General features: G+C 37.2%; 1 protein-coding gene and 1 pseudogene across 5 annotated transcripts in view; one reads left to right on the plus strand and one right to left on the minus strand.

Annotated features, from left to right (window-relative positions):
- NARS2 (asparaginyl-tRNA synthetase 2, mitochondrial) overlaps positions 1 to 27,967 on the plus strand; it is a 120,173-nt gene that overhangs the window by 50,699 nt on the left and 41,507 nt on the right. The gene's annotated exons all lie outside the window — the stretch shown is intronic.
- Positions 3,700 to 7,986, minus strand: LOC118627723 (annotated as a pseudogene).

A 27,967-nucleotide genomic window follows, 5' to 3' on the forward strand; every position in this document is an offset into this window, starting at 1 on the left:
AATGAACATAGGGGTGAAAATATCTTTTCAAATTAGTGTTTTTGTTTTCTTTGGATAAATACCCATAAATGGAATTGCTGGGTCATATGGCAGGTCTGTTTTTAACTTTTTGAGGAATCTCCATTCTGGTTTCCATAGTGGCTGTGCTAATTTACAGTCCCACCAATGATGTACAAGGGTTCCCTTTCCAACACTTGTTATTTGTTGATTTATTTATGATAGCCCTTCTGACAGGTGTGAGGTGATATCCATTGTGGTTTAAATTTGCATTTCCTGGTGACTGGTGAGCATCTTTGCATATGTTTATTAGCCATCTGTATGTTCTCTTTGGAGAACTGTCTATTCATGTCCTCTGCCCATTTTTTAAATCAGATTGTGTTTTTTTGTTGTTTTTATGAGTTAAACTGTATGAGTTCTTTTTTTTTTTTTAATCCTTACCTGAGGATATTTTTTTTTTTCCATTCATCTTCAGATCAAGTGGGAGGGAAAGGAGGGAAGAAAGAGAGAGACATATCAACAGGTTGCCTCCCACATGACCACAACCGGGGTCAGGGACCGAACAACACCTGAGGTATGTGCCCTTGACTGGAATCAAACCTGCGACTCTTTAGTCTGCGGGCCGACACTAACCCCTGAGCCAAACCAGCCAGAGCTGTATGAGTTCTTTATATGATTTGGATATTAACTCATCAGATGTATCATTGGTGAATATCTTCTCCCATGCAGCAAGATGTATTTTTGTTTTGTTGATGATTTCTTTCACTGTGCAGAAACTTTTAGTTTGATGTAATCTCATTTATTTCTTTTGTTTTCCCTGCTCAAGAAGGCATATCCAAAAGGTATTGCTAAGAGTGATGTCAGAGAGTTTACTGCCTATTTTTTTTCTAGTTTTGTGGTTTCAGGTCTCACATTTAAGTCTTTAATTGCTTTTGTGTTTATTTCTGTATATGGTCTAAGAAAGTGGTCCAGTTTTTTTCATGTATCTGTCCAGTTTTCCCCGCATCACTTATTGAAGAGGTTGTCTTTACCCAATTATATATCCTTGCCTCCAGTATTTGACCATTTTCTTATGCCTGTCAAAGTACAATTTAAAAAAATAAAATATGATTCATATAAATATAAAGTTAACATGTATCAAATATTTTATTGAATTCATTAATTACTGAGGTAACAAGTGAAATAGTAAGGCTAATTCAAAGAGCATTTGAGGAGCTGTATATTCATTGGCAATTTGATAAAGAAATTTTCTAATAAGATTACTAGGTTAGTTATAGACTGGTTAATATCCCACAGACCAATAAACCCTAATCTTTGGAATACCTGACAGAAGTGATTTACAGCTCTACTGGACAAAATTTCTAAGTTAATTTGTAACTTTAGTTAATCGGGGATATTTAATTCAATAGTAAATAGAATAATAGAGCCAAGTTCTTTCCCCTAAGTAATAACCTCTGAGTAGGTCTGTGTCCCCATATTACATTGAAAAGACATGCTGTCTATCTCTTGGTTTTATATATCCAAGTTTTGGATACCTTTCTTAGCCTTTTTAGTATTCATTTGTTTTATCTATAAAGTTAGAGGGAAAGTATCTTCCACTCAAAGTGTCATATGTGAAAGGTTTAAATTTATGAAATGTTGGTTTCTCTATTATATTATCACTAGTGGATTATATATTTTCTCTTTTTCCCAGTAAAGTGCAGTGAACCACAGAACACAGTGTACAAGGAAACTTGACAGAAGATTAAATTGGCAGAATATGAAGTTTTGTGTTTTTTGATGTGTTACAGAGTTTTTCTAATAATGTCAATCAAATGTTCTAGTTTAATATGCATAGTTCTAGGACTATTAATATACAGTACATCATGTCTCAGATTAATGCATGATTTAATCTCCAGTAAGAAATTGTTAGTTTTCTTTCTCTCTGCTTTGTTTTTCTTAAATTTTATTTTAATAGACTTTTTAAATGGTAGTTAAATTTAGAAAGTTAACATTTTCCAAAAGGATATCTGTATCTGTTTAGTGGGTTTGTGGCTCCATTTTAAAGGTTAATTTTGTTGTTGTTTTTAAATAGAATTTCTATTTTTGAATAATTTTTAAATATAGAAAAGTTTTGAAGACAGTACAGACTTTTTTATGCCTCTCACCCAGTTTCCCCCATTGGTAACATTTTAGATTACCATGGTGCATTTGTCAAAACTAAGAACCTGGTATTAGTGCATTATTGTTAACTAATCTGGATTTCACCATCAGTGTCTGTTTTCATTTTCCAGGATTCAGTTCAGGGTCCCAGGTTACATTTAGTTGTCATGCCCCCCCCCCCCCCAGTTTGTAAGTTTCATAGTCTTTCCTTGTTTTTCATGACTGCACGGTATATCCCAGTCTGGATGTGTCTGATGATTTTCTCATGATTACACTGGAGTTACGTGGATATGGGGGAAGAATTCCACAGAGGCAAAGTGCTGCTCTCATCACATCGTATCAGGGGATATATGAAATCCATATGGTGATACTAATTTTCATTATTTGGATAAGGTAGTGTTTGCCAAATTTCTCCACTGAAAAGGTACTGTTTATCCCTTTCTCTGCTTGACTCCTTGGAAGTGAGTCCCTAAGTCTAGCCCATCTCACTGGAGGCGGGGATGAGAGCTGGGAAGTGGGAGATGGAAGCAACCGCACCTCCTCAAGGTGGGAGTGCTCAGCATCCTCGGTGTGGAAGATTTGTTGTCTCCTTACCCTTGTGTATTTATTTATGTAATCATTTATATCAGGATGGATTCATATATGTTTATTTTATAATTTGGGTTCTACTTCCGTTCTGTGTTACTTATTTTGTTGCCCAAACTGTTTGTTTTCAGCTGTTAGAAACTCTTTCGGGTTCACTCTTGTATCCCTCTGACATGCCCCTGTCCTTCTGCTTTTTGAGTACTTCCTTATTCTCTGGAACTGTAAGATGCCCCAGACTTATTTATTTATTGGTTTTTTATTTTAATTTTTTTTGTGATTGATGAACCTACACTGACACATTATCATCATTCAGAGTCCATAGTTCATATCAGGGTTCACTCTTGGTATTGCATATCCTGTGGGTCCAGCAAATGTATAAAGACACGTATACTTCATTATACTATCATACAGAATAGTTTCACTGCTCTAAAAATACTCTGTGCACCTCTTCATCCTTCCCTCCCTCCTAACCCCAGCAACCACAGATCTTTTTACTGTCTCCAAAGTTTTTCCTTTTCCCAAATGTCATGTAGTTGGAATCATACAATACATACCTTTTCAGATTGGCTTCTTTTACTTAGTGATATGCATTTAAGGTTCCTCCATGTCTTTTCATGGCTTGATATCTTATTTCTTTTTAACACTGAATGATATCTCATTATCTGGATATACCACAGTTTATCCATTCACCTACTGAAGGGCGACTTCATTGCTTCCAAGTTTTGGCAATATCCCAGGCTTATTTTAAAAATGTGCCCTATCTTAGCCCTAGAATCAACCATTTTTCCAAAGAGCCCTGGATCTTTTTATGAGAAAATGGTATTTAGAAGCCAAGATGTAGTCACTGGGTATCTTGCTACTACTGGAGGATTATTGTTTCCAAGCATTCTCAGCACACAGAGCTGTAATATGTTTTCTACTTTTTTTTTTTTAAATCACAAGTAGGATTTATTGTCACCATTAAGAGTCTGAATTTTAAACAGATTCTTGGACTGGAGGCTCATGTTTATCAGCTCATTCAACTTTAGCACCTGTCTCATCCCCAGTAGCTTTTCCAGAACTGCTACCTTCACCATGAAGCTCCATGAGTTTTCCCAATTCAAACTTGGGCTTCTTCAGCATTTTGACTTTCCTAAGAAAGATATCATGGAGCAGATAAATAGATTGGCATCCCTTTTCTATGTCTTCTCTGGTGCTATTTGGAATCAGTTTATTGACCACTTCTTTTTCAAGTAATTTGTCTACACCTCTCAGTTCATGATTTCAGTCATCTTCTCCTGGATTTGGTGGACCTATTGATGCCGGGCATAAGAGGTCTTGTGAATCAGATTGTTGCATTTTTAGTTAAGCCGACACAGAATAGATGAAGCAAATAGCCATCGGTGTCTTGATATCAACACGAGCTTCAGTCATGGTCTGCCATTTTTATGGAGCATGTTTTGTCACGGGTAAGATCCATGCCATGGAAACGTTGCAGTTTTGCCCTGAACATCCTAGGTAATTAGCTTGAATTTTCTAAATGCAACGTCATTGTTCTGTAAATCAGCTAGTCTCACTTCAAAATCATGAACACCAGATGCAATTTTGGTTTGAGTTCTCGTGACCAGTGTTTTTCCAATATTTCTTATATTGAACATAGCTGGTGCTTTCATATCACACCAATCTTGATTAGAAAGAGGATCAACCACTTCCTCCCTGGCTCCCTTTTGCCATCCTTCGTAAGGCGCTTGTTCTTCCCAGTCACTATGGTGCTGCTCAGAGAGCCAAAAAGCTGTAATATGTTTTTTAAATAAATGTTTTCATTGCATTCTGCCAATAAATATAATTTATAAATGGATGTTCATTCTGAGAGAATTCAACATGTTCTAAATTGCAAAACCTACAATTAAGAAATGTCATGTAATAAAATGTTCCATTTCTTGTCAGTTAAAGCCAGAATTGGAGGAGGGCTCAGCTTAATGTATTTTAAAGTTGTCATTATTATCAGGGTTTTTTTGTTGTTGCATTGGTTCTGTTTTGTTTATTTTGGCATTTTGTTACAGTATTTTTTCTTTATTAGGTTTTTTTTTTTTAACTAATCTTTGAAGTCAAGCATATTTCAGGATAAAACTGACGCTTTCCTATTAAACATTGCTGTTGGAAATATAAATAGGCACATCCTCCCTAGAGGAATACCTTTTCACCAAGAATTTCATACCTAGGAATTTTTCTTAGGGAAATGTTCTGATAATTCTGTAAAGATGTATAAACAAAAATGTTGAAAGCAGCTTTATTTATACTAGTGAAAAATTACTAACAACCTAAATGTCTAAGAAGATTGGCTAACTTTTAGTATACTTAGAAAACAGTCGTTACCATTTACCATCTGGGGTAATGGACCGTATTCTTAATAATACTTCTAAGCCATCTTATGATTAATTTGCAGAAGTAAAATAAAGACATAGTGCCTGGGCTGTGTGGCTCAGTGGATTGAGCACCATCTCATGAACTGAGAGGTCTTGGTTCAATTCCTGGTCAGAGTACATGCCCGGGTTGCAGGCTTAATCCCCAGTAGGGGGCATATGCAGGAGGCAGCCAGTCAGTGTTTCTCTCACATCGATGTTTCTATCTCTCCTTTCCTCTCTAAAAAATCAATAAAAACATATTTTTAGAAAAATAATAAAAAATAAAGGATAGTGAAAACTAACTTTATTTAAATTTTAATAAGAATTTAAGCATAGCAAACTCAATTTTTTAAAAATTGCTTTATTGAGAGATAATTTACTTACCATAAAATTCACCAGTTTAAAGTGAACAACTTAGTGGGTTTTAGTAGATTTTCAGAGTTATTCAGCTGTCACTATAATCTAATCTCATGTGTTTGTCACCCAAAATGAAACTTTTTGCCTTTAGAAGTCACCACCCGTCATCACTCCTACCCTATGCAACTACTAATCATCCACTTTATGTCTCCATGAATGTGCCCATTCTGGATATTTCATTTCATATAAATGGAATCACACAATATTTGGGGATGGGAAAAAGTAGGTTTGCAGTTGTCAGTACTCGAAACATAGTTTATTCTGGTATTATTATTTATTATTGTATTATTTGTATTATAACTGTAAACCTACTTTTGCCCACCCCGTATTGTATTTTGTGGCTGGTGTATTTTATTTGGCATAATATCTTCAATGTCTGTCCATGTTGTAGCAAATATCAATACTTCATTCCTTTTTATTGCCAAATAACATTCTGTTATGAGTATACCACATTTGTTTTTCCATTCAGCAGGTAATGGATATCTGGGTTGTTTCTACATTTTGGTTATTATGAGTAATGTTACTATGAACATTTGAATAAAAGTATTTGTGTGAACATGTTTTCATTTCTCTTGGGTAGGTACTTAGGAGTGGAATTGATGGGTCACATGGTGCATGTGACTGTGAAGAACAGCTAGGATATTCTCCACAGTGGCCGCACCATTTCACAATCCCACCAGCAGTGTATAAAGGTTCCATTTCTCCACATCCTTGCCAACCGTTACTGTTATATGTCTTTTTTATTGTGCCATTTTAGTGACTGTAAACCCATTATGGTTTTTATTTTTAATCCTCACCCGAGGATATTTTCCCATTTATCTTCAGATAGAGTCCAGGGGCGGGGTAGAGGGGAAACACATCGATTGGTTGCCTCCCCCACGACCTGGACCAGGACCAGGGACTGAACCGGAACTAAGGTACTTGCCCTTGACTGAAATCAAACCTGAGACTCTGAAAAAAACAAAACAAAACAAAAAAACCTGAGACTCTGGTCCTCTGGCTAACGCACTAACCACTGAGCCAAACCAGCCAGGGCCCATTATGGTTTTAATTTACATTTTCCTAATGACTAATGATGTTGAGTATCTTTTCATGTGCCTGTTAGCCATTTGGATATCTTCTTTGAAGAAATGTTTAATTATGTTCTTGGTTCATTTTTTTTTTTTTACTTAAACACTACTTGTCTTTTTATTATTTTGCTGTGAGACTTCTTTAGATATTCTGGATACAAGTCCCTTATCAGATATATGATTTGCAAATCTTTTTTCCAGTTCTGTGGATTATCTTTTCATTTTTTTCATGACGGTGCCAATCCCAAATTACTATTCTCATTTTTCTGGATTTTGAAAATACCCCAAGTAGACAGAGCACTTTGAATGTAGTTAACCATTTATCAGCTGCCATGCATGAACCTGAAATATATCAATACTTTAAGTTTAGATTCTGGATCTCAAATACATCTCTAACAGGTTCCAGTTTATTACTACTTCTTGTTCTTATACTCACATCATCAGAAAGTAATACTTTTGCTCTGGCCGGTTATCTCCGTGGTTAGAGCATCGGCCTGCTAACCAGAGTCTCAGGTTCAATTCTGGTCAAGGGCATGTGCCTCAGTTGCGGTTCCATCCCAGGCCTTGGTTGGGGTCGTGTGGGAGGCAACCAATCAATGTGCCTCTCTCAGGTCGATGTTTCTCTCTCTCCCTCTCTCTCCCTCTCTCTTCCCACCTCCCACTCTATCTGAAGATAAATGGATAAATATCTTCAGGTGAGGATTTTTTTTTAATGTAATACTTTGTCAGCTCATAATTTTGTTGGAGAGTTGCCATCTTTTTTGCTCCATAATTACAAAACGTTTTTATTTTTAAATTCATAAACACCAATCAGAATGATCAATCAGTGAATTTTGTCATTTCTACATTTCCTTCCAATGTAGGAATACACTTGTCTTCAGCATTTGTCCACTTATCAACTGTATCAAGTAAATTTTGATGTACAAATATTATAAACTGTGGTCCAAGTTCTTGTTACAAATTAGTGCATAATGAAGTCTTTACTGTGGAATGACTGGTTGGATGAAAATACCTTATTTCCCTTTTGCCCTTTGAAATGTATTATTCACGTATCTGTTCTTGAGTTGGAGAAAATTTATTTAGGATATTGTTATCTGAAGGCTCATAGTCTTGAGATTTCATTTATATAACCAATTTTACCATCATGATGAGAGATTGTTACTGTCTCTTTGCTTTAATTTCCTCATTTGTATATGAAGCATCTTTATTATTTTCCTTTTCTTTGTAATTATGAATGAAAAGTAAAAGGTCTCAATTCTCAACTATGTTCTCTGAAATATAAAAAAGACTACAACAACAATTATGTCTTCAGGCTTTTCTCATACCTTCTTAAAAATGATACAGTACTTGGTGTACCGTAGTGAGAAAACTGAAGGCGATGTAACGGTCATGATTGATCTCACCATGCACCTTCCTCTTCTCCACTGTCTATCTTAGGCATCCATCATTCTTCTACTTTTATTATATTTTACTCTTTTTAAACCTAATTAGGAATAATTGATGATAAAATGATTTGTAGGATGTTGAAATAGCAAAATGTTTTAGTATACAGAAAAAAAAATCACTAAAAACCCATATGTATCTTAGATTCGTGAAAGGATTCAGTGGGTTTTATTAGAAAAAAAATTTTTTTCTCTCTTTCTCTCTTTTGGTAGACTTCTGTAGTAGCTTGAATTTGTCCCCCAAAAAGGACAAGTCCTGTGAATTCAACCTTATTTTGTAAGGAGGTCTTTGCAGATGTAATCAGATTAAAATGCTTGATTAGAGTAGGCTCTAAATCCAATGAGTAGTATCTTTATAAGGGAAAGGAGATGGAAATTTGGATACAAAGACACAGAGGAGATACACAGGGGGAAGAAGGCCATGTGAAGACAAAGGCAGAGGTTGAAGTGATGCCGAGGAATACCAAGAATTGCTGGGATCGACCAGAAACTGGGAAGAGGCAAGGAAGGATTCTTCCCTAGAACCTTCAGAGGGAGCATGGCTTTGTCAAAACCTCAGTTTCAGACTTACAGCCCCCACAGCTTTGTGAGAACACATTTTTGTTATTTTTAAGCCCCCCAATTTGTGGTGATTTGTTATGGCTGCCTGAGGAAACTAACACAGTTTCTAAGAAAGTATAGAAGTCATGAAATACTACTTTTTAGAAATAGTTTACACTGCTCAATGAAGAAACTCAAAAATTAAAACTAGACCTGTGGACCCTCGCAATAGCTGAGGGTTAATTGCGATTCGGCTAAACAATGAGTTACTGTACAGCCATTAAAACTGATAAAACTTTGCATCATGTTATTAAAAGAAACAAAAAAGTGGTTATGAAACAGAAAGTAGAATGTAATTTCAGGTTTTTACAATGTGTGTGTATATACAAGTAGGAAAAAGTCTGGAAAAATTACCAGTATTCAACTTGTAAACAATGGCTAGCTCTACTAAGTTTTGTTTTCTTTCTTAAATTTGTCTTTTTTTCAGATTTGGAAAACTAGTGCTTATTACTTTTATAATGAGAAAAAACTAGCTACATGTATTTCCATTTTGGAAGGAAAATCAGTGTAGGCTTTAAGTTTATTTCATTCCAGGTTGATTAACGGGTTGCTTTGTGATTGGTGTGAGCAGTCCTGAACCCATCCCCTTGGGTTATCTCATCAATTAAGATGCTGAGCTCAGAAGCCATGCAACACTCACACTCTGGGTGCACTCATCCTACTCAGTGGCTGTGGTCAGGTGGCAGCATGTGAACCTGAGTCAGACTGAGGTACCCTTGTAAACAGGTATAAAACTGTCTTCTCATCACATATGACTCTCTCATCCTTCATCCACTTGATACTTAGATGTTTATCTGAACTGTTACTTTATACTCATTGATTTTCAAGATCTTTTTGATTGTGGCTATTTTATTCATGCCATGCATTTTCATGCACCTCTGTGTTTCTAATGTTCCTCCCTACAGCAGTAGACTCGTTTTTCCATAGCCCATTCCTCAAGCTCAGCTGAAATATTACCTGCTTCTTGACTCCTTCCTTTTTTTTCTCTCAGTAGAACTTATTTTTCTTCTTTTCTGTTCTTATAATACTTATCTATTTCATGTCCTAAAGGAAAAAAAAATTCCTCGTTTTAATAGTTAGCCAATATGTAGTTCTTTTCATACATATCTATCCTATATATTATAAATAATCTGAATAGCGATATCTACTAAAAATAGATATTCAGTAATGTCATTAAATTAAATTTGTAAAGCCCAAGTTTTCATTCTTCTAGTATTTCACTTTACTGTTTCTACTATAAAGCCAGGCCCACAATAGGATTTAAGTATATGTTAATCACTCTTTTAACTCTATTTCATGGAAATGATATCTGAGATCTTTAATTACCTTATTGTTTCCTGAATGTGTGTGAATAATGATGGTTCTTTATGCTGTTCTCTTGAAGGTGGGACCTTAAAACACAGAGGTTTCTTCTTTTAGTGTATTAATAATGTTAAAATTTAACCCTATTTAGATAGAAATAGGAATTAACAGACTACTGGTATGACTCAGGAACTTTATTCATTATCACCTTGCCAATTTTGTTACTTATATGACAGAGCCAGCAGGTGAGCATTTCGGGCAAATTGACCAGCAAATGCAGAGGCTTTTTAGTAGGAATATTTAGCTTAATTGGGTATACAATAAAGAGAATGTGAATATTTGTATTAACCAAGGGTTGAGTATTGCCATGTGAATTTGCTGGAAGCCTTTAGCTACAGAAGGTTACAATAATAGATCAAGGAATCTCTGCTTTGGTAAGGAGCAAAATGAGGAAGCAGGAGTAGACGGTGATATGGAAAAACTGGTGCAGTTAAAAAATTGGAGGTCTTAATGAAGAACTAAATTGTTGGTATGAAAGTGTTAGAGTAAAAACCTAGACGAATAGAAGGTGGTGGTAAAGAATGTTGTTGTGAAGTTCATGTTTCTAACACATCTCCCACCTCTAAACTAAAATGCCAGTTGTCTTTTCTAGTTGTACAGCGTGTTCAAAACTAAATTCATCATCTTATTTCCTAAATCTGTTTAGATTCCTTCTGAATTTCCTATCTAGGAAATGCACTATCGTCCTTTTGTCAAAGCAGCTATGTGGATATCATTCCAAATTCTTTTTACACACCCTTTGCATTCCTTCAGTCATTTCTCTCACTTCCCTTTGCTTCCGCTATCCAAAACTGCTTATAATGTTCTAATCACATCATCCTCTTGCACATATTTGTGTCCCACTGCATGTTGTTTTTCTACCTAGAATGTCGTTCCCCATGCCTCTCACTAGCTAACCCCTGCCCATCAGTCTGAACTCAGCTTAAAAATTACCTCACCCAGAATTACACCACCAACACGTCTTTCTTGTTAAATGTCCTTCTTCTATATGTCCAGGTTGCTTTTTTCTTACCTATTTTATAACTCTGGAATCATTGATTTTTTTTTTTCTTAATAGCATAAATTCTTGGCTTTTGAATTTAAGGACTTTTGTTTTGTAACTCTGTTACTTAATATAGAATAAAGACTCTCATACCTGTTGAAAATGGGTTTCCATCAATTCTATTTATAAAAATATTGAAATTATTGGTGTTTTTTGTTTGGGGTTTTTGTTTGTTTGTTTGTTTATCTTCCCATTAGCCTGTAAATTCCTCAAACTGTATCTTGTTTCTCTTTGTCTACTTAGTTTCAGTTTCTACCACAGGACTGATTTAGAGCTCAAAAATCAATCTCAATTCAATTGAGTATTTGTTGAGAGCCAACTGTGTATCAAACACTAGGTTAGGTGCTGGGATACAGAGATGAATGAGACAGTTAATATCCCAACCTTCATGACTCTAATGAGCCAAATAGGCATTAAAAAGAAATGAGAAATGTGTTAGCTATTTTAAAAAAGAAAAAGATTGTCCTGAGGGCAAGAAGAGCATATGGCAAGGGAATTTCACCTTGTCTAGGTTGGATTGAGTTTAGAGGTAACCTTATCAGTAGGATGATTACATGAGAGGGCATTTAAAATGTCATTCATATTTAATGACAATTGGCTGTTATAGTTGGTTGGGATACTGTTGCTTTTCTATTCTTGGAACAACAGAAACCCAGTTAGTACTTCTCCCTGTTATTTAGATCAATCCATGGTGTACAATCTTTAGTTACCCCAGTGCATTATCTGTATTTGACCTGAGGATGTTTTTTGGTACTTTTATGTTACGTTTGATACGTTATCCTTGAATGAATTCTATGTAGCCAAATTATCAAAAGCTAGAAAACTCTCTAGTTTCTCTGTCCTATTCCTTTATCCACTTCCAAATACTTAGAATCTCTTATGAGACTTTATATGAAATGGTTGTGAGTTTGTATCCTGTCTGACTGTAGGACAACAGCCAGGATGAGAGGGAGACATCATGGCCAAAAGAAATAGGTGAAGAAACTGAATATGTTTAGCATAGGAAAGACAGAGGGGAGATTTGATTTGATGGTTGTTCAGATCTGTGTGGTGGGCTTCTGTGAGAACCCTGAGTGCAGATGAGTAAATGACTTTTTAAGAACAACTTTACTGAGCTATAACTCACATACCATGCAATTCGCCCTCTAAAAGTGTACAATTCACTTTTTTTTGTATTTACGATAGTCACAGAGTGGTGCAACCATCCATCACCACTATCTAATTTTGTATTTTATCACTGCAAAAAGAAACCCCGTACCCATTAGCAGTCACTTCCCATTTCCTTCTCCCCCAACCCCAGTCAGCACTACTGAAATCGGAAACAGTGGGAGTGGGGCCCGGCAGTCTCATACAAACCTACCAGGTGATGCTGCTGTTGAGCACCACTGCTTGAGAGAAAGACCCCCTGTTCCCTGGTTGGTGGGGACATCTGACTTCCAGCCATTCTGGCAGGAGCAAGGGGGGTGTTGAGAGTTTGGTATGTGAACTCTCTATGAATCTCCATTTCCCCAACCCAGCCTCACCAAGATTCTGTGCACAGGTCACCTCCTTTCCGCTACAGCACACTCATTCCGTATGTCAAACAGTGGCTTCCACACTTTGACACATTGGTCATCACTCAACCATCTGTTTTCTGTCCTCCAAAGATTTGTTGACATTTCTTGTCCACTGAAGGCCCCTTTCCTGTTTCTTCCTTTTAATTTTATTATTATTATTTTAAGATTGTCTCAGGAGGAATGAATATAAATATGTGTGCTTAATTTCACTATTTGAACTTCATTTTTACTAGCTTGAGTGATACTAAATTTGCTTTTCTTTAATTGCTAGTTAGGTTGTGCATTGTTTGCATGGTGATTTAGTGTCTCTGTCTTATGTTGCTCTAATATAATGTCTAATGTCTCTAACTCTGCAATATATGCATACTATCTTAGAAGTCTAAACATTGGATTCTCTACCCATTTCTAGCATTGCATTCCTTGGTGAGGGAAATTACTAACCGGTCCTTTTTTTTCCACTTTAAGTGCATGGAAGAATAGGCCCACCCTTCTGTTATCTAACTTGCTGAGGTCTGGCTAAGCAAACAAAATATCTGAAGGATTGAATGTCTTTGAAATAAGCAAGTTTGATGTGAGTTTTTTTAAATTCCCAATTAATCCTTTGAGTAGTGATACAGATAGAACTCATTTTGCATGAAATGCAATGCCTGTTGGCATTGTCTAAAAGCAAATGCAGCTTACTATAGTGAGACATCAAATTAATCCTTAGTCATTTGACCAATATGGACAGTAATTAGAGCAGCAAAAAGCAAAATGTTATTTCTTTCATTTATTGTCTAACCTTATCCAAATCTATTCTGCTCTGGTGGTTTTATTTCTTTTTTAGGAAAAGGTCGGGGGAGTGTTCTTGTTTACTACATGTTTGCAGAATTTTGGTTAGGTTGGGAACAAAGAATTTATGTCATTTTGGCTGTTTTGTGAGTTTTTTCCCTAGCTTGTTTTCTTCTCCCTAAAAATAACTATGGGTACTTATTTATTCAGCAATAATTTTAGTGTACACCCATATGGTATGTGACTGTGTTGGACACCAAGGAAGATGTTAAAAATATGGAAAGCCCTATTGATTGACATATAGAGGTCACCAGTGCTGTTAACACAGTTAAGTAGCTAGTAAGGTAATATCCGTGTCAGAAGTACTGAATTTGTCTAAGTGAATGGTTCTGTTAATTGAAGGAAATATAGTCAGAGAGACTTAAATTGAAATTCTAGCTTCTTTAGATACTCGTTTTGTAAGCATAATGTCTGAGCCTCCGCTTCCTAACTATAAAGATAAATTATAATGGCCACCTTGCAGAGCTGTTGTGAGAATTAGATACTATGTGAAGCCCAGTATTTACCACAGTTTGACATGAAATGGTAAGCATTCTGGTGATGGTATTGATGATAACTGGGGCCTGGAGAACCCAAGGTGATTATAGAGGACTGACTGAAGAAAGAAGCCAAGGTGGTGTGCCCAGGAAGAATAGTCGACAGTAATAAAGTTGTTTTACCACAGCAGAACTGCAGTTTAGACCACAAAGCAGGGGATTGGGACAAATAGTGAGTCTGCCAGGATTCAGGACTCATAAGACAGATGAGAAGGTTAAATTAAACCAGTGCCTGGAACAAAGGAAAGGATTGGTATACGGAAATAAGATACCTGTCAGAATTTGAAGATTAAATCAGGAATAACTATGAGAGCAGATTAGGTCATAATCTGCCCAGAGCTGTGGTCAATTACATTGACAGTGAAGTACTTGTGCTATTTTATATGCCCACCAGCAATGAATGAGTTCTGTTTGCTCCATATCTCTAACAAAATTAGTGTTGTTAAATTTTGGGGGTTTTTTTAGTCATTCTGATCAGTATATGATAGCTCATTATGGTTTTAATTTGCATTTCTGTGAAGACTAATGCTGTTGAATTTTTTTCTCATGTGCTTATTGGCCATTCTTATATCTTTCGTGAACTATCTTTTTAATTCTTTCACTTATTTTTTAAATCCTCACCTGAGGATATTTTTTTTTCCATTTATCTTCAGATAGAATGGGAGAGAGGGAGGGACAGAGGGAGAGAAAGAGGGAGACGTATTGGTTGCCTGCAGCGCTACCCTGACCAGGACAGGATCAAACCTGCAACCCAGGTACATGCGCTGACCTGGAATTGAACCCTTCGGGCAGGCTTTCTAACAGCTGAGCCAAACCAGCCAGGACTGATTTGTGACTTTTTGTGTTGCAAAAATTTTCTCCTACTAATTTTTCCCTAGGAATGTTATAATCATATCTTGCACATTTAAGCCCTGTCATCTCCCCTACTATAGTCTATAAGCTCCTTAACGGTAAAACCATGCCTAATTTATGTCTGTGTGTATTTTTCATAGTGGTTAGTAGTCTAATAAATACTTGTTGAATGAAGAAATAAATGAATATGACTTCCTGGTAGATAATGATGATTATAAGATAAGGACAGATAGCCAGACTATAGGCTGCTGTTTCTATTTCATTTTGGCTGCTGTGATCTATGGGTTTGAATTACTTCTGTGCTTTTGACTTATTTCATCAGTCTATTCTAGTTGGGAGAAAAATCTCTATCAGAAAATGTATTAACATACTTGGAATAATATTGTATTGGATCTATTTAGATATTTTAAAGTACCCTTTTATATGAAAGTAAAATTTAATTTTACATCCCCGTGTTGTTGGTTTGAATTCCTCTTTGCATGAATTTAGAAAATGTAGTATCTTTTAAAAATTTTTAATAAATTCACCTGTTAACTATGTGCATGAATTATAGAAACCACTGCAACACTACTGTGTATTTTACTTTACTAAAATAGATTTGTTTCCTTTTACACAGACTAAAAGGAAATTTTATCTTTGCTCCTCTCAAAGAAATTGCTAATAAAAAAACTCAGCCATGGTTTTTATTTCTTTCTCATGAGTAGAAATTGGTAACAATTAAGCTTAGTCGCATATATTGATTGATATTTACATTATTTTATTTCTTTTAATGTCAACCCCAACTTTATACCCCTACACTGAAAAAATAAAAGCTGTGTTTTGCCACTTGAAACAAGTGCATAGGACAGATAAATAGACATGTATGACACAAATCTCTGTAATTTAGAGAACATGCAAAACCTGAGCCAGCCTTATTTCACATTTAAGAGGCAGATTTAATGTGTAAATTATTATAGAGATTGGGAGATAAAGAATAAAACCTAAAGGATTTTGTATCTGGAACATCATTTAGTGACCTTTATTTAATTTCTTCAGCTGGGTAGTTATTCTGTGCTTTCTTTCTAATTCTGCTTCAGACAGTATAGTGTGAGGTTCAACGAGAACATTTGAACTCTAGTCAGATAGCACTTTAGGAATTACTGTACAGAGGATTATCAAAATTTTTCATGCATGCCCTGAATAGCCAAAATATATGTTTAATTTGTTGATAGTAGTTCATACACAGCTTTTGAGGTTTCGGTGTGACTTGGGAATTTGAAGATAACTGGTCAAATAGTTCAATCCTGAGTCTCTTCCTTTTGGGTAGATTATACCATGATCCATGTCATTCAGCATATTTGTTTTTGTATCTGTATAGCACTGTTTCTTTGTGGCCTTTAAGAGAAGGCATATCACAAGATGGAGGCACTATTTTATCATGTATCTATTTTGAATGTTCCGTCTCAGGGAGCCAGGATCATTTGAGAACAGTTGGTTCATCCTTGTTGTTAGAACATGATGAATAAGATGGCTTATACTTTGCCCAGGGATGACTTAAGAGCCTAGAAAAGCCTGATTCTGAGTATTATGCATGCATATTGATGGTAAGTTAACAAAAGCTGGAAACATGTTTTACTTAAAAAGTCTTAGGTCTTGCGTCACTGCCTTTCAGAAGGAGAGCTGTTTATCAGAAGGGGGGAGATATGCCTGCAGACATGAAGAAGAAGGGCATTCGTTTGATGAAGCAGCAGATGTGAGAGAGGGAAGGAGAACCACGAGGCCTGGCATGGCAGAGCAATAGCAGTGGGAGAATTAGAATATGTGTGACCAGGCGCTGAAACAAATTCAGAGGCGGTACCCAGTGACTCCGTCCCCCATTGTCTGAACATACTTTTTTTTTTTCTGTTGATTATCTTCAGCACATACTGAGATTTTGACAGTCTGCCTTGGTGCTATACAGTAGAATTCACTGCAGTGATGGCACTGTCCTGTATCCACCTGTCCAGTATGGTGCCCACTAGCTGCAAGTGGCTGTTGAGCACTTGGAATGTGACTAGTGTGACGAACAAACTGAATTTTTTGTTTGTTTTGTTTTTTTATCCTCAGCCAAGGACATTTTTGCATTTATCTTCAGATAGAACAGGAGGGAGAGAGGGAGGAAGAGAGAGAGAGAAACATCCATGTGAGAGAGACACATCAACTGGTTGCCACCCACACAACCCCAACCGGGGCCAGGGACAAACTGCAATCGAGGTACGTACCCTTAGTGGGAACCGAACCCGGGACTCTGTGGTCTGCAGGCCGACATTCTAACTGCTGAGCCAAACTGGCCAGGCACAAACTGAATTTTTATTAATTTTGTTTAATGAGTGTAAATGTAAATAGTCACATGTGGCTAGTAGTTGCCACATTGAACAGTGCAGATTTAGTTGGCCTTAGCCCAGATTGTAAGCATTGCAGTCACCCACGCCAAATGATATTTGGAGGTCTCTGTTGCCCTTAGCACAGTGATAACGCTGAATTAAATTGAATGGACTGTCAGAGAGGGGAGAGGTAGGAAGCTGGAAGAACTGAGCGTGTCCTGGTAGATGTTTTGGGTTCTGGTGCCAGTCCCTGCCCTTTACTTTTAGTATATTTGGTCACTTTATTTTTTTATTTGGTTCCATTAGCTTGTGTTTATCACTGCTTTTCTTTATAGTGTCATCACATACATGTGTATTTATAACTGATACATTGTTACATTTTATAAGTTTTGAATTCTATATTAATGGAATCATCTGTATGTATTTATAGTACTTACTTTATCCACTTAATATTATATTCCCAAATTATATCCATGTTGTGTAACCTATTCATTTTCACTGCTGTAGGATATTCCTTTGTATGAATATGATACAGTCTTTTTTATTACTGATGGACATTTTTTCTAAAATTTTGCTATATTATATAAAGCAGTTGTGAAAGCCCTGTACACATTGCTGGGTACACATGTGACTTACCACCGAGTCCAGACATTTCTGTATTCTGTGTGTGTCTGTCCTCTTCTTCTCCTCCCTCTTCCCTCTGTCCCCCTCCTGTTTCTCCTCTTCCAGAATTCAGGGAAAATGAATGCAGAGGAATAGAGATTTTTCTGCATTATTTCTATAGGCCAGGTGCTCCTTTAAAAGCCTCTTGCTTCTGTTTGTTTCTAGTCTGCCATGGTCTCCTTGTGCTTTCTTGTTTATAGACCAAGCTCTGATTTCGAGTTCATCGGGAATATTAGAAATTTTTTTATTTCATTCATAGTCCATAGCTCTTGGTACATGGTACTCTTTTTGTGAAATAACACCTTTCATATTAATTATTTGTGCCTTTTACTTCAATCATAATTGATAATTAGACAGGCTAGATCAGTGGTTCTCAACTCTGTCTGAGGAGATTTCTTTTTTTAATCCTCACCTGAGGATATGTTTATTGATTTGAGAGAGAGAGAAACATAGATCAGTTGCCTCCCGTAAGTGTCCTAACTGGGGATCAAACCCAAATCTTTTGGTGTATGGGACAATGCTCCAACCAACTGAGTCATCTGGCCAGGGCTCTGAGTAGCTTTTTAAAAAATATAGATGCATCATATTTCAACTCAGACCCCCAGAAAAACAGATTTAATTGGTCTAGGGGTGGGACTGGGCCTCAAGATTTTTTTAAAAAATACCATTGGTTATTCTACTATGCAGCCAAAACTGAGAATCACACTAGAGATCAGTGTTCTCAAAGTGCTGTCTTTGGACCAGCAGCATCACCTGGAAAATTGTAGAAACATAAACTCTCAAGCCTACCCCAAGACCTGCTAAAGCAGAAGCTCTGAGGATGGGGTCCAGTGAGTGCTCTTTTAACAACCCCCAGGTGACTCTAATGCATGCTAAAGTTTTAGAACCTCTGCTGTAGATCATCTAAGCATTTATAACAAAGCCTCCTTTTACTCAAGTCCAACCTTTTAGGATCCACAATATTACACTGCGGTTCTAGACCTGAAAATAGCATTAGGAAGGGGTGTGGATCGGTGGAGAAGCATACCACAAAACAAGTTTCGTTGGTAAATCTCTGAGCCTGAGCAAAAGTGCCCAGAGCAAAAAAGAGCTGTAAAGTATATTGGATGTGTTGTCATTTTTGTAACCTAAAATGGAATGAAAATGTATCCTGACTGGCCATCAGCACTCATAAATGACTACCCCTTTCCACCCAGAGGAGGCTCCAGAGAGAGAAAAGCCTAAGACAGAACAGAGCAGGTAAGAGGGAGGGAGTGCAGTTGCAGAGGCAGCAAGCGCAGGAAGAAAGGTGTCGGGAGCAGCCCCCAAGCATGGAGTGACCATGTTGTGTAGAGGGGCAAAACCAGCCAGATAACAGTGCCATAAGGCTGCAGAACTTCCCTCTGGATGTACAGAACATATGGTGCTATGTTGCGGGCTCTGGAGCCATCAGTCGTCTGTGCTGCGCTTCATTAGATTGAGGAGCACACACGTGCCGCACAGCAGAGAGCGGGCGGTGGAGTCAGAGGGCTGTGGTTGCAGCCAGCTTTGCTCTGCTACTCGGGACTAGTTTCTTCACCAGTCTCAGCTTCAGTTTCTTCAGTTCCAAAGTGAAGTGAAATTACCAGCCTCATAGGGTAGCAAGGATGAAATAAAACGTGTAAAGTACCTAATGGACAATTAGTTTCAACAAACTTTAAAATTGTTATTGTGATAAAATGCATATAACATGAAATTTACTATAGTCACATTGTGCAGTCAACACCACTCTTTAGTTTCAGACATTTTTATCCCCAAAAGGAAACCCCATACCCATGAAGCAGTCACTCTCCATTCCTCCTTCTCCCAGCCCTTGGCAGTCATTCTTCTGCTTTCTGTCTCTATAGAATTACCTATTTTAGAAGTTTCATAGAATGAAATCATACATATGTGGTCTTTTGTGTCTGCCGTCTTTCATTTAACATGTTTTTAAGGTTCATTCACATTATAAATATATTCACTCCTCTTTATTGCTGAATAATAGTCCATTTTATGGATATACCACATTTTTATCCATTAATCCATTGATGAACAATTGGGTTATTTCTACTTTTTGGCTATTATGAATAATGCTGCTATGAACATTTACATATGAGGTTTTAACACCTTTTTTTATTTCTTTGGGGTGTGTACTCAGGAGTGGAATTCTGGGTTATATGATAATTCTATGCTTAACTTTCTGAGGGATCACCAGACTTTTCCACAGCAGCTGTGTACAAGGAGTTTCTCCACATCCTCACCAACATACATTATTGTTCTTTTTATTTTTTAAATTATAACCTTCAAGAAACTTCTTTATTTTAAGGTTTTATTTTTATTTATTTATTTATTTATTTTATTGATTTCAGAGAGAGACAAAGGGAGAGGGAGAGAGAGATAGAAACATCGATGAGAGACAACACTGATTGGCTGCTCCCCTGCATGCCCCCCACTGGGGATTGGGCCCACAACCTGGACATGTGCCCTGACTGGAAATCGAACCAGCAATCTCTTGATGCATGTCGATGCTCAACCACTGAGCCATACCAGCCGGGCACCATCAAGAAACTTAAAAAGTATATTGATTAGGGATTCTTAACCTTTTTTTAGCATCCTGCTTCTTAATCAAGGCTTCACATAAGAATTACTTGTGGAACTTTTAAATATACTAATGGCCAAGACTATTCCTAGATGTGAATAGAATTCTCGAAAGGTAAAGCTTGGAATTAATATTCCTCATTAAGAAAAATTGCCTATGGTAGAGGTTCTCAAAGTTTGGTCTGGGGTTCCGTGGGGCTCTCTGGGATCCTTTCAGAGGAATCCTTTGAGAGTAAAACTACTTTTATAATAATAAGACAGTATTTTTCATTTTCATTCTCTTAGGAATGCACAGAGAAGTTTTCCAAAGTCCTTATGACATGTGATAGCACAACATGTGATAGCAGAAAAAGATAAGAGAATCCAGCTGTCTTCTACTAAGCCAGATATGCAAGAGATTTACAAACATGTAAAACAGTGCCATTGTTCTAATGAATTTTTGTTTTTTAAAATGTTCTTTATGACGTATGATGGGGTTGTCATTGCTTTTACATGAATTAATAAACAACATTTGTTAAAGTGCATTTTTATTGTTGAGAGTATTACAGGTGTGCCCCTTTCGTGCCCTCCCCTGCCCTCCTCCGCCCAGTTCCCTCCCTAACCCAGGCCGTCACTGCACTGTTGTCTCTGTCCATGGGCTATACACATATGCATATAAATTCTTTGATTTACTTCTTCTGCCCCCCTTCTCTCTGAGATCTGTCTGTTCCATGCTTTTACATTTTTTAGAATTTTCTCATTTTTAAAGGTCTATATTGGTAGACATAACCTACATAAACAAAATTTCTCTGGGATCTGTGATAACTGAAAGTGTAAAGCAGTCTTGAGACCAACCAAGTAAGAACTATAGACCTTTGGAAAGGGAGCTGTAATAATAATAATAACAGCCCTGGCTGGTTTGGCTCAGCAGTTAGAGCGTCAGCCTGCGGTCCAGAGAGACCCGGGTTCGGTTCCCGTAAGGGCGCGTACCTTGGTTGCAGTTTGCCCTGGCCCTGGTTGGGTGTGCGGGTGGCAGCCACTCAATGTGTCCCTTTCACGTCGATGTTTCTCTCTCTCTCTCTCTCTCTCTCTCTCTCTTCCTCTCTCTCCCTCCCACTCTATCTGAACAACAAAAATGGAAGAATGTCCTTGGGTGAGGATAAAAAATAAAAATAACAACAACAACTAGTGCTGTTTGTTGAACATTTACTATATAGTAAATATTAGGTTAAGTTTTCTGCGTATTTTATTTCGTCTTTATAATAACCCTATGACATATGTGTACTTACCCCCATTTTCACAGGGGGAAATTTCATCTCAAAGAAGTTAATTTGTCTAGTTTATAGGTGGAAGGAGCCAGGATTTCAATTTAGGTCCGTAGAGTACTTAAACTACCACAACCTTAAAACAGTAAGGGTGTGTACAGATGTGGACAGAACTTGAGCCCAGGAAATTGTTGATAGTTCAAAGCCATAATGATTCATCTACTTCTATAGTATCAGGCCTTAGAAAAGGTACCCTTGGAAATTTTCGCAGACTTAAATAACATGTGAATACCCTGTGGTGCACTTAAAATGAAAGCACTCAGTGTGTTTGCTTCAGTAGTCCTCAGTGCAAGGACTGCTCTGAGAAATGTCAGAGGGATAACCTAGGCATAAGTAGATGCAGTTGACACAGTGTAATCTTTTTTGTAAAGATGGTTTTCTTGTCATAATGAACCATGAGGATAAACATTCAGTCAGGAAGAATAATTAACAAAGTGTGACCCTTTAGAAAATGTTATTTTCTAAGACCTCATATCCAGTTAACCCTCTGAAGAGCACATCATTGCAAGAATAATGAAAGTGCCAATAATTGTTTTAACTTGCTGGTGTCCACTCTGCAGAAGCCAAAGAATCAGATGCTGCTCTGTGTACATAGAATGAGACAGGGTAGTTGTTTTCATATGGCGATATTATAGTTTCTCAAAAAATAAAATCTTTACTAATTAGAGAAGTTCACCTGATTTGGTCCTTTTCAAAGATTTACTTGTTGCCTACAGATTAAAAACTAATGTGTGGGCAGTCACTTTTCAAAACATCTGATTCTGTTATCTCCTAGTGCCTTCTGTGAAAAATTATTTCAGAGAATAGCAGAATTTTTTGCTTAGTAATTGATATTCTGTTTACCATCTTCCTCTTCTTACTCCTCTGTCCTCACCCCTATCCCAGTGCTGTTCTCAGAGATTCATTTTGGGAATCAGCATATTTATAGAAAAATAACATATTTGCTTATTTGACAAATCTTAATTATCAAGTGTGTGTCGGGCACTGGGTTAAGACTGAGGATGCTATAAAGAACCAAAAAAACAGATAAGGTCGCTTATGAAATTTACAGTCTAATGAAGGAGATGGACAGTAAACAAAGAATCACGTCCATAGGTGTCAATATTTTAATTTTGAAAGGTTCTGTGAACAGTAGTGCATGGTGTTATTAAAGACCTAGGAAGGTTGGAAGAGACTGAAGCCAAACTGGGGAGTAGGGGGCCAGATGGTATATGCTCTGGAGCTGAGAGAAGTCTGGGCAGGAGATGCAAATGTGTGAATTGTGTGCCAGTAGGTAGTTAATTGAAGTCGTCAGCTGAAGTGAGATGATTTAGGGAGAATATATGCTCCGAGAAAAGAAGAGGGTCTAGGACTCAGTTTTGAGAAAGGCCAGTGTTTAATGAACAACTACAGCAGAATGGAGAAGGAGCGGAGATGAGTGGAGGTCAGATAAATAGGAGGAAAACTAGTAGAATATAGTGTTAAATATTTTAAGAGAAGAGAATATTTTAAGGCGTATCAAATAGAATCCAGACTGTTTTTATCATGGTTTATAAGGAAGGCCTTGTTCTGCTGTCTTCCCATGTCTTTGACCTCATTTTTTACCATCTTCTGCTGGCCTACTTTTATTCTTTAAACATGCCAGGCTCTTTCCTACCTCAGGACCTTTGCAGGGATGCCCTCCGCCAGTTCAGATGTCATCTCAGAGAAGGGTAGCCAACCCTGCACTCTCTGTTACAGAACTGTTGTCAGATTCTATCAGATTTTGAATTTCATTATGTAATTAAGATTAAATTTGGCTTGGGCCTCAAGTAAATCAAATTTAGGACATGTTAAAGAAAGTAAATTTTGCAGAAATGTTAGCAATAATGGTAAAGAAGAATGTTTAGATTTTAGAGTACATCCTCCCTAAGGCATCTTGACACGAATTGATGAAATAGTGAGAGCTACATCTCTTCATACCCTTCCACCAAGTGGATTATTGCAGATGGAGGAATGGGGGAAGCTGAAAAGGAGGCGCACGGTCCACTCTGTTAGACGTGTAGAAATAATGAGTGACAGGTATGTCACGGTATTGGTAATCCAGTGGATATAAAGCAGCAGTAAAATAGATGGTTATGTTCTGAATGATGGGAATACCACTGGACAAAGACTGTTTTAAAAGCCAGCTTAAAGCTGTTTGTGAGTTCACTTCAGTTCAATGAACGATGCTGAGCCGACAGTAAAGAAGTGATAGGAGGTTGGGAGCTGGGGGCCTGAGGGAAAGTTGCTGGTCCACCTTATGCTGATTAAGTTCTTCCCCAACAAAAGAAAAGTAATTCCTCTGTTCTTTCAAAATATAAAGATCAGCTCTTAAATTGTAGGGCCAGAAAGAATAAATGGCCAGGCAGTCAGTGACCATTTTATAGTATTCCACTTGCCAATTTGGGGCTTCATAAAACTCCACACAAGGGAGAAAATGACCTTTGAAGAACCTTTTTTAGTAACTACTCTTTATTTTTAAAAACCATTTTTGTAGCTGTCTTGGTTGGTATGTATTGAGTGTACTTTTGTTATCTTAAACATCAACTCCAAGCTCACGGACTTTCCTTATATAGCTTTCCTCACTCCATAATTTGGCACAAGAATGCTTTGTAGTGCTGAGTGTTTTCTTTTTTCGCTGGTTTCTTCTCATAGCAGCACTAGCCTTTCACCTGATTTTGTATCTTATTTTAGAAATAGCCTTGCTCTCAGATTTTATTTTAAATTTTGGTCAGTCTGAGCCTTGCTGCAAATGACTTTTATGTCTGTGGAAGACAGAGAAAAATTTAAAAGTCAGCATAAATTAAATAAGAAAAATTTCACATGGACCTAGAAACAAAAATTATTGCAAAGATACTAGAAATGAATGCCACACTGCCCCATCTTTCACTCAGGGAAGAATTCGAAGACCAGAGAGGCTAAATGACTTGCTAAATGTTACAAAATATTGATTAAAATGTATCATTGTCATTGTTTACATGAAGGCAACATACCCTAGAGGGTTGTACTTTTAACACATAAAACAAATAAGCTATTCATAAGGAAGGGAAATATACCAAACTACCCCTCTAGTTATCTTTGAGAAGGGGGCTGTCAGTGTTCAGTTAGGAGCATCGTTATTTTAATATCATAATTAAGGCTGTGATCATTAAAGTCAGATCTGGATTTGAATGTGGCCTCTACCACTTATTAGGTTATTTGGGGAAATCTTCTTAACCTCTGTGGAAAGCTCCTTAACCTTTCTGGACTTCAGCTTCTTAGCCTGACAAGTAGAAACAACAACACACACGTTACTGAGCTAAGTATAAAGGAGTTAATTGGAAGGTCCTCACACCTAACGCCTGGCCCACAAGGAGCAGGTGCTAATGGCAGCCACTGTTGCTGCCATCCCGTGGTCACAGCTTGTCCAATAGGACTCCGAGCACTGACATAGGTGGCCATGGCTGAGTGACGTCAACATGTGTCTGCTTAAAGACTGCATGCTGAGTTAGGCAGTTTTTCAACACACCTTCCAGAGCGTTTTATCGTTCTGTTAATTCAGAGGAAGCACCATCGCCATCAGTTTTTACTTACCCAGTGGAAAAATAGCTAACTCTTGGGTACCTCAGTTCGAGCCTGATCTTTACTATAATTGAAATAAAATCACTGATCCTCTTCTATATTTTATACTAGAGAGCTTACCCTACATTGCTAGGGGACATTTTAACCATTGTTAAATAAAACATCCCTATTGGTACTCACTTTGGAGCACCCTACATTCCATAGAATTGCCATGTGAGAAGCAGATGCCCTTGTGACTGAATTTGTGCTCTTTTAGAAAGCACTGTTTTCTCTGTACCTGGTATAATACAAATAACATGTCTCTTTTGAGCAGCATTCTCTTGGCTTTCCTTGTATTTCTTGTAAATATCCCCCAGAGCCCCAGTTTTGCTGAGGTCACCTCATTGCTATTTATACCCTGGAACATCGCAATAAAATATCCTTTATTGTCAGTGAACATCTGCCTATACAATTTCTTGTGATGCAGTACGGGAAAGAATTGTTATTTATTTAAATATACTATTGCCAGTCTACCTAGAGATTTCAAAGTCATAGGTTGGAAACGCAAAGCCTTGTAATTTTGTGTGTGTGTGTGTGTGTGTGTGTGTGTGTGTGTAATTTTTGAATTTATTGTTTGGAACAGACCTAGATTGTTTGACCCATTTTAGGTACTGAGTAACAGCCACAGTAAAATACAGGGTGGGTCAAAATTAGGCTTACAGTTGTTTGTATGGAAAACAATACAATAATTAATAAATAATGATACAAGAATAAACTGCGTTTTGTGTACTCACAACTGTAAACCTACGTTTGCCCCACCCTGTGAATCTGAGTATTTTTCTCAGATATTTGTGATGTTGCTATTTATAAGGATGTTTTACTTTTCGAGTTTACAACTGAGGAAGCCTGTCATCATCATTAGTACTCATTCATTCAACTTCAGCACCTGTTTATCTCAGGAACTGGAGATGCAAATATGAATAAAACATAATTCCTGCTCTGCAAAATATCATAGTTCACTGGGAGAGGAAGATACTGAAATACATAATTACATTTCACAGTGATATGTTCTGTATACTAAATATAGAATAAAGTGTTATAAAAAGGAAGGAATAATGAATTTGGGGGTATATGGCAAGGTTACAAAGAGAAAGTGACATTTGAAGGATAGATGGGAATTTGCCATCTGGAGAGAGAGGAGCAAGGATGGGCATTAGAGAGTAGGAACAGCCGATGCAGAGGCCTAACGTCATGTTTGGGCATGCTGTGCAAGAAGAATGTCTTCCGTGCTCCTGAAGAAAAGGCTTTGTGAAAGAAAGTTGAGTCAAAGTTAGGAGTTTGAACTTTATCCTTTGAACAGTAGGAAATCATTAAAGATTTTTAAATTAGGGCTGATATAATCAGATTTGAGTTTGAAAACTTGTAGTCGTTTGGGTCCAGAGGAAGAAATACAGGTGGCAGATACCAATTAAAAAGCTGTTGTAGTTTTCCAAGCAAAACACAAGAGTTTATTTACAATGGGACAGTATCTGTGGAGATTTAAAAAAAAAAAAAAAGTCTCTAGATTTCAGCGAGCTTTCCTAGATGTAAACAATAGAATTTTGTGCTCAAAGTGACACAGGAAATGTGAGCAGGAGGGAAGAGGTTGGGGGGTGTTGGGTGACTAGGTGGATTAACTGAGATTAGCAGAACTGGGAGAAATGTAAAAAGAAAATGAGGATTTTTTGTTTGTTTGTTTTTTTGGTTTTTTTGGTTTGGTTTTTGTTTGAGAGAGCAGGGCAAGAGTTTTCTTTTTGCACAAGGTAGGTTCAGTGTTTTCAGGAACATTCTAGTAAATGAGTCTGGATCTGAATCTTGGGAGAAAGGTTGCCATAGTAATATTTTTGAGTTCTTACTGTTTATTTTTTCATTAGAAACTAAGGTTCTTAGAGGTCAGCTGATTATGGTCTCAGGAAGGTGGTTGTAGAACCAAAACATAGATTCCTAAGCTTCTTGCCAGCTAGGTCTTAACTGAAATGGCTTTGAAAGAACACATGAATCTTTTGATTTCTACTGTAATTGTCTTTCATTTCCCAGAGTATCTTTAATTAATTAATTAAAACTGGTATGTGTATTCACAATGCGTCTGTTTTCTGTACTATGTTCTCTGATCTTTGTTTTTTGTTTTTTTGGTGTTTTTTGGTTTTTTTTTTTAATTTTTTTCTTTATTGACTTTAGAGAGAGAGGAAGGGAGAGGGAGAGAGAGATAGAAACGTTGATGAGAAAGAACATCAATTGGCTGCCTCCTACATTTCCCCCACTGGGGATATGGCCCACAACCTGGGCATGTGCCCTAACTGGGAATTGAACCAGTGGGTGACCTCTCGGTGCATGGGTTGACACTCAACCACTGAGCCACACTGGCCAGGCTGTTTTCTGATCTTAATGTTATTTGACTGATGACAGATAAGTAAAGAATGCTAAGGATGATAGCTGAAGAACCCCAAACCTCTTCTTTTCCTCTAGCAAAACCTTAAAATTCCAAGATTAGGTAGTCCTGAAGAAAGAGTTATTACTTCCCATATGTTTGATCTATCTCAGTTGCCCTGTTTCTGAGGGTACTGTAAGTGTGAAAGAATGAAAATATAGTGCCCACTTCTGTAGGAATTTTAAAATACTTCTTTTCATGTTTGGATGGTTGACCTATGGTTCTTTTTGAAAACCAGAG

This window comes from Molossus molossus, unplaced genomic scaffold, assembly GCF_014108415.1.
Source record: "Molossus molossus isolate mMolMol1 unplaced genomic scaffold, mMolMol1.p scaffold_m16_p_13, whole genome shotgun sequence".
Classification (NCBI taxonomy): Eukaryota; Metazoa; Chordata; class Mammalia; order Chiroptera; family Molossidae; genus Molossus; species Molossus molossus.